General features: G+C 38.1%; 1 protein-coding gene across 1 annotated transcript in view; it reads left to right on the top strand.

The window, feature by feature from the left end:
• CACNA1D (calcium channel, voltage-dependent, L type, alpha 1D subunit) overlaps nucleotides 1–7,784 on the top strand; it is a 207,631-nt gene that overhangs the window by 80,204 nt on the left and 119,643 nt on the right. The window lies entirely within an intron of this gene.

Genomic DNA, 7,784 nt, shown 5'->3' with positions numbered 1-7,784 from the left:
AGGAAATCTCGGTGAGTTTTGCAGCAGATGAGCTCAGCTGCATACTTTTTCCAGTCACAGCATCTTACTGGACTCCTCAGGCTAAAAAGACATTTTAGAAACAAATTTATTCGTTGCTCATTTGAGTTTTTTTTTGCCTATTCCGTTTGGATAAGTGTAATATTACATTTATGTCCTTTGGACTAGCGTTTTTTCGTGCAAGCCTACAGTTTTTAAGTATGTCATTTCTGATTAAGCTTAAAAGCTCTTTTTGCAGTATTCCTGCAAAATATTTCACAATATTAACATAAATTAGAACAAAGCAAGCTCTCAACTGTCATTGCTTGCCATGGGGACTGCAAATCATTTGTTAACCATTCAGAAACAACAAATCACAAGAGCTGTGAGCCTGACATTGTCTCCGTAGAAGCAGGAAAAGGTTTTAAAAAAACCTAACTCTGTAAGTCCCCACCTTTAAATGCTACTCTAGCATCAGATATGGAACCTCCACAATCTTACAACATAGACAGCTGGTCATAGACTGGGAAACTGAAGATATGTTTAGTCCTGATTTTACAAATGAGAAGGGAGGAAAAAGAACACAAGATTTTTAAAGGACTAGGGTCACCTAAATATACAGGTAGACATTTCTCTGCCTAACCCCATTCTCATCTAAGGACATCACATTTTTTTGTCAGTCTTTAAGCACCTAAATATATGATGTGAGTGATTTGTCCAAGGTCATTCAAGAAGTCTGTGACAGAACCTACCTACCATAGGTGCTGAAAATTAATGAGAATATTCTGTACTACTTGGTACTCAGCAGTAAGTCTTTGCAGCAATTAGGACCTTATAACAAATATAATTCTAACAGTTCAAATATTGGAAAATATTTATGAAAGAAGAGAACTGATTACTAGTAAGGATCACTATTAGCAAACTGTTAAGAATGGATGAGCTATCTCAAGATGTATCTTACTGGAACTATACTCTAGGTTATGTTGCTCACAGCAGCTCACATTTAGAATTTCTTTGTTTGTCTGGCCAAGTGGGACTATTTACTAATAGCACATCTGTTGTGGAGTATTGGATGCAATTAAGGATGTAGTATTACCACTTAATTTTGTGTGGTCATTTGTTGCAAATCAAGGTGAAATATGCTGTTGCTAAAAAATAACACCAGAGTGTAATCTCAGATATATTCTATATTCTAGTATCACAGATTTTGAGATGTTTTTAAGATAACGTCGCTGTTAAAGATAATTAAGATGGTAAGCTGGCATTCTTCTAGGATTGAAGGACAAAATTTGGCAAAATATGAATTTCTGCTTCCACTGTCTGTTATCAGAGATATAAAATCGGCTATAAACATGCAAACCTTCAATACTAAAGAGTCTAACAATAATGCATAGCTACACATAGGCTAATGTATTGTTTCTCATAGTGTAGGTTTATCAGCTCTTTGGGTTTTGCTCTCCAACTCCTCCTAATTTTCTCAAAGAGACTGTGCGAATGTAGAACTAGTATGTGCTTTATATGATTTGTGTTTGTGATGATGACAGTTATTTTTATCCCTCCTGAAAGAAAAGGGAAGGTTTGCCATGATTCTCTAAAAAAACCAAACACATTTAATACCTTTCAAGGCAAAACTATGCCCACATTTCAGCACTTCATAATTCCTCCAACTGTCACCAATTTTTGCAAAGAAAAGTAATGTAAAAACTTTGTGGAGTTACTGTATTTAGAATATGATTGTTATAAAAGGTATAGAAACAATTTAAGCTGAGTGGCTCAGTATTAAACATTTTTCCCCTGTAGAATTAATGAGCTAATTGATCTGATGCGTCTTAAGACATCTTTGTAGAGTCTCCATTGACAGCACAAAAAATAAAACCACTAAAACAGGATGCTGAATATTGTCATGATCAGACAAAATACAAGGCATAAGAAAATTAAAAACTCAAAAAATTCAAAACTGCACGAGTTATTTTATTTGTTTCTCTATAATGAGTTCTCGATGTAGAAGATATTTACAGGTACATAAATGTCAGTTTTCATTTTATTACAAATGATACTGGGATAATTAGACAAGCAAATATTTATTGATCTAGTGAAATATAATCAAAGTCAGATATTCAAGTGGCTTTGGAACCTGTCTTAACTGACGTTTATATAATTATAGATCTGGATTCTTTCTATCTGTAGACCAACGAATTGTCCATTGTCAAACTGATGTTACTTGCTGAGGACAAGAGAAATGACAATTTTTATGTTTTAATTTTATCCCTGGATTAAGCTAAGGTAGATTTAGCTATTGCTAAGTAAAAGTTGGAAAATATCTTGATTTAATTGCAAATTGTGAAAATATTAGGGGTATACCAGATTGTAATAAAAATGTCCAAAGAGTCTAAGGAAACCATTTTAGCTAGAGGTGATTGGGTTTTGTGAGTTGCTTTTTACTTAGAAATCTGTTGATGATAGACAGACTGAATGAGTTTTATACAAAATGTAAACAAATAAAACCAAACCCACAAATATTAGAAACTGCACAAAATTCTGATTTCCATTTGGTCGCTGTGTGAACAGTAAAATTAACTATGTAGGCTTATCTCGCTAGCAGGTGTAATCTGAGTGGGTGAAATACGTGCAATATTTTGCATCATGTTATGTGGCATTCTGTTAGCAAGAATGACAGCTGAAAATGACAGCTTCCAATAACATGCACTAGGACAGCTTGTTATCACCTGGTTAACAACAGTAAACTCGGCTTAAAAATTCTCCAAGCATCGATAATGATTTTTCTCTTAAGCATATCTATTTTAGATTGAGGGCTTGATCCTGCTACTGCTAGGCACCCTTCAGATCCTGGTGACTCACATGGGCATCCTGCTGCTCACCAGTTTTCATCCGAATCCCATATGTCCTATTATTTTTTAGAGTGTCTTCATCTGGCTACTTTTCTCTCTCTAACTTACATGTAACTCCCTGGATAGCATGTATTACATGTTTCATCCACAAAAAAAATGACACTCCTTAGTGCGAAATGCTAGACTTAACTATAGAGGTTAAGGGGTAGTGTCCTTGTTTTCACCAGCCAGTGCAGCATATGTGTTCCCAGATTGTATAATATGTTCGTGGCTGCACATCTGTACATCTTCTCCATTTGTATCAGGACTGAGTTTACTCCCAGTCAACAGTCCTTTCTGTTTGCTCTCTAGCCCTAGCTGAAGGTTTATGCTGTTAGTTTTGGATCCCAGTGCAGTCCTTGTTATTGGCAAAGTGGCAGCCTCTGTGCGTCCAAGTTTTTAATGCTCTGGCTCACAATCTAAAGCTGAGAGCATAGTATTCTTTGCCTCATTTTCAGTTTATGCTAGCAAGCACTCAAGAATTACAAAATCTGAGTCTACATTTGCATATCTGGCTCTAGATTTTTTCCATGTCTTTCAAACATTTAGATTTATAGTCTATTAATGGCAAACACGTATTTTGTAAATTGCTTTTTATTTTTAGGTATTTCACTTGATACATAGGAACACACATAATGAGCAGCAGTACTTGCCAGTAAAACCTCCAATTTTCCCATGAGTACCAAAATTATCACATTTAATTCTTCTTCTTTTCACCATAGTGAAGTTATCTTGAGTTACTACACTTGAATAATCTACACTGACACTACTGTAACTTGAATGAGAAATGGGCAGGGCCTCTGTGTACCTAAATTATATACTTCATTAGCTGACAATGGGTAAAAATAACAGAAGGTAGAAATTGAGGTCTGTTCAGATACATCAAAGCAAATTAGTAAAACTGAAGCAAGTGTCTTGCAAGTTAAGGTTTAACTTGAGAGAGTCACTTATATGTGTCCTACATGCAACTTTATAGCACGGTTTACATACAGAAGACAAGGGCCAAATTTAGAGGTGATTAAGTAATTATGAGACTCTCTAGGTACTGTAACAATTTTTCACTTCTCCAAGGGATATATTTCTCTTTAGGCCTACCTTAATGCCCAAGCCATGGAATTCTGATTTTCTAGTTGTTAATGAGCTGAAATGCTTAACAAAGCAGTGGTCTCTGAGTTCACATCCCACCAGTTGTATCTCAGCTCGTTTCTGTGTTGGCAGAACAACAAAGTTGAGCCTGGCCAAGCGGGAGAATGTCAGGGAAATCTGTGCTTTAACTCCAGAACCCAGATAAGATTGAATATAAAATTACATGCTTTTACAAGCCAGCCTGGAGGCTGCTATGCTTCAAGCACAGCCTGTTTTAAGTCAGCTTTAAGTCCACTTCAGCCAACAATATCCCAGGACATAGCCTTTGAAGCTAGAAGGCTTTGAAAAGCTGTCTGGTATCCTCTAAAATGAGTAGAATAAATAGCCTGTGATCTGAGGCTTTGTGAACCTACGTTGTATGCTTTGAAGAATGCAGGATTAGTCCCACCTAACAAAATACTGATTTCTGAAGGATTTTTACACCTGTCAAGAGACTGAGTTTGTCAGTCTTAATAATTTTTAAGATGATGAGGTAGATTATAGGTAACAATAAATAAACCCACAAGTTATGTGTCTATTGGAATGTTACAAAAGGAGGAAGGTAAAATTGAAACCTAGGGAAACTAAGAAACTTAAGAAATTAAGCAAGTTTGAAACATTGTGGAAAATAATTCAAAATAGGTTCATGCATCAGCGCATTGTATCTGTAATAGTACAAATGAAGAATTAGAGGTGTTACCGCATTGCTTTATCATTATCCCCAGTTAGGGCTTAGATTAATTGATACATACAAAGTGCTTGCAACAATTTTCAGTAAAACAGTACCAGGTGTACAGAGAAGTAAGATCTTGATCTGCACGCAATTGCATATGGGGATTTTACTCACAATTACCATGGGCAGGAATAAATGACACATTCTAATGATTTCTAATAGATGTTTTAGATCGGAGTGTGCCATCTGCTGCTGTGAAATACTAATGGTTATGTCTGCTGTAAATTTGGCTTTCTCCCTATTTCACTTCAGAGTCTTGGGCTCTGATCATCTACACTGCATTGTAATGACAGTTGACTCCAACTACAACACAGCTAACAATAATTCCCTCCAAATGCCACATGAGGCAGTTTCAGACTGTACCAAGTCTGTCCTATCAGCTCAGGATAATTCTTCCAGACTTTGCAGACATATACTCACAAACATATACATGTAAATATAAAGAGCCAAATATACAATTAAAATTAATTATTCTCCACCAATTTAACTTGCATAGAGTAACTTGTCTCCAGATCTGGTAGCATCAACAAATGGGCCTTTCTACAAGGACTTTTGAACTGTTAGTTACTGCGTCACTCATGAAGGGGATAGGAAGAGCTTCAGACCTCAGTTCAAAATTCTTTTCAAAGCTGCTTAAACATACAAATCTAATTTAACATTTATATGAAAGGAGTAGAAATGCCAGAGTGTAGCCAAAAGTGGCATCTCTGGAGAATAAGCGTTTTTAAACACTTATCTGAGTAGTACACATCTACCGTTATGGTGAAACAATTAAGTGATACAAAAAATACTTTGTCCTTCCTATCATCCATCATCTCATCTGTCCTCTGGTTGACGTGATGGACAAACTAACTAGAACCAAAATCCAAATAGTAAGACTAGATCTGGAAAAAGGCACAAAGAAGGGTAAGAAGGATGGTACTTGGGGGTGTCTTTGCAATAGGTGTTACAGATGCTAAAAGCTTAATGGACTCCAAAAGAGATGGGAGAAGTCCTTTGAGAGCCATTAAATATGACACATCCTTTGTTATAGTACATCCCTGAGCCACAGAGGGTAGGAGTCTTGCAAGACTTTTTGCTGAGGATTTGAGATGTGATATCTCCTAGATTTCCTGGTGTTACTTTAGCATAATTCAGGGGCTTTTATTGTTTATATTTCTTAGTTGCAACTTCCAATGCATCTGGAATTTGAGTCTTCGTAACTCCTTATTCTGCACTTTGGGTGAGAAGTTAGCACTAATCCTTTCAACTCAAAATACCTTGTTTCTGAGGATGGAGATTTTCCTGTGTTCATATATTAACCAAGCTCTGCCTCAATTTTTAATCAGAAGGCAAATTGACTCCTTTAATCTTTCTTTAATTGAAAGTTATGGAAAATGCCACTTGACATGCATGAAATGAGCAGTGAAGTTTTCCAAAAGGAAAGGACTTTTTTTTATGCTTTCATCTCTGGTATTAATGCAATCAGAAATATCACTTAATGAATAGAAATTACAGTGCATTACTTGAATAGAGTTTAATTGTCTCTAGAATTAAATGGTAAAATTCTTGAGTAGATGTAGTTTCAGGCTGTTGCTTTTAGGAATTCAGTCTTCGATTAGTGCCAAGATGTCCTACTAGATTAAGGGTTCCTGAATTAGGAATGCTTTTGAATTAGTTCAGCATCTGCCCAAACCAAAGCATTTCTTCTAGCACTGGTTAGCTGCAGTTTCCAATTTTTACATCACAGGTCATTAGGCCTAGATAGATTAGCCTAAAACATTGGGCTTAAAATCAAACTGCATAAATGACAAGGATTTTTCTTCATATGTTACACACTATAAAGTGAATGAAGGAAATGCAAATCACAGTTGCCTATGCTAATAGAGCCTTTAGGACAGAGCATGGAAATTTCAGCTGTGCCTCTGGGTTACTAAGTTAGCACAATGCCTGGCTTCTTGAATATGTTCTCTTTGTGAGCAAAAAGTATATCAAGGTGGATTGCAGTGATTCCCAGAGCTCTTTTTTCTCAAAGTAAAATTGCAAACATTAATCTTTCAGGTTTCTCAAAAAGATGTGCAGCAGGAAAATATTGGCATTAACACCAGATGAATTTATGCCTTCACTCTGAACTCTGCTGACTTGCAAACAACTGTTTGCTAATGGTATAGTTCAATTAGAATCATAGAATCATTAAGGTTGGAAAAGACCTCCAAGATCATAAAGTCCAACCGTCAACCCAACACCACCATGCCCACTAAACCATGTCCCTAAGCGCCACATCTACACGTCTTTTAAATATCTCCAGGGATGGTGACTCAACCACTTCCCTGGGCAGCCTGTTCCAATGTTTAACCACTCTTTCAGTAAAGAAATTTTTCCTCATGTCCAATCTAAACCTCCTCTGGCGCAACCTGAGGCCATTTCCTCTCGTCCTGTCGCTTGTTACTTGGGAGAAGAGACCAACACCCCCCTCGCTACAACCTCCTTTCAGGTAGTTGTGGAGAGCCATGAGGTCTCCCCTCAGCCTCCTTTTCTCCAGGCTAACCAACCCCAGTTCCCTCAGCTGCTCCTCATAAGACTTGTTCTCCAGACCCCTCACCAGCCTCGTTGCCCTTCTCTGGACATGCTCCAGCACCTCAACGTCCTTCTCATAGTGAGGGGCCCAAAACTGAACACAGTATTCGAGGTGCGGCCTCACCAGTGCCGAGTACAGGGGCACGATCACTTCCCTACTCCTGCTGGCCACACTATTTCTGATACAGGCCAGGATGCCGTTGGCCTTCTTAGCCGCCTGGGCACACTGCCGGCTCATGTTCAGCCGGCTGTCGACCAACACCCCCAGGTCCTTTTCCGCCAGGCAGCTTTCCAGAATAGTTGAGGTTGAAAGGGACCTCCAGAGATCGCTTAGTCCAAACCCCTGCTCAAAGCAAGATCAACTAGAGCAGGTTGCTCAGGACCATGCCCAGTCGTCTTCTGAATATCTCCGAGGTTGGAGATATTGTGCTTTTCCGATTCTCTCCCCCATCCCACCTGGGGGGGGGGGGGGGGGGGGCGGCGGG

Source organism: Pygoscelis adeliae, unplaced genomic scaffold, assembly GCF_000699105.1.
Source record: "Pygoscelis adeliae isolate BGI_AS28 unplaced genomic scaffold, ASM69910v1 Scaffold411, whole genome shotgun sequence".
NCBI classification, from domain to species: Eukaryota; Metazoa; Chordata; class Aves; order Sphenisciformes; family Spheniscidae; genus Pygoscelis; species Pygoscelis adeliae.
Note: the sequence above shows the minus strand (reverse complement) of the source record. Positions and strands in the feature narration are given on the sequence as shown.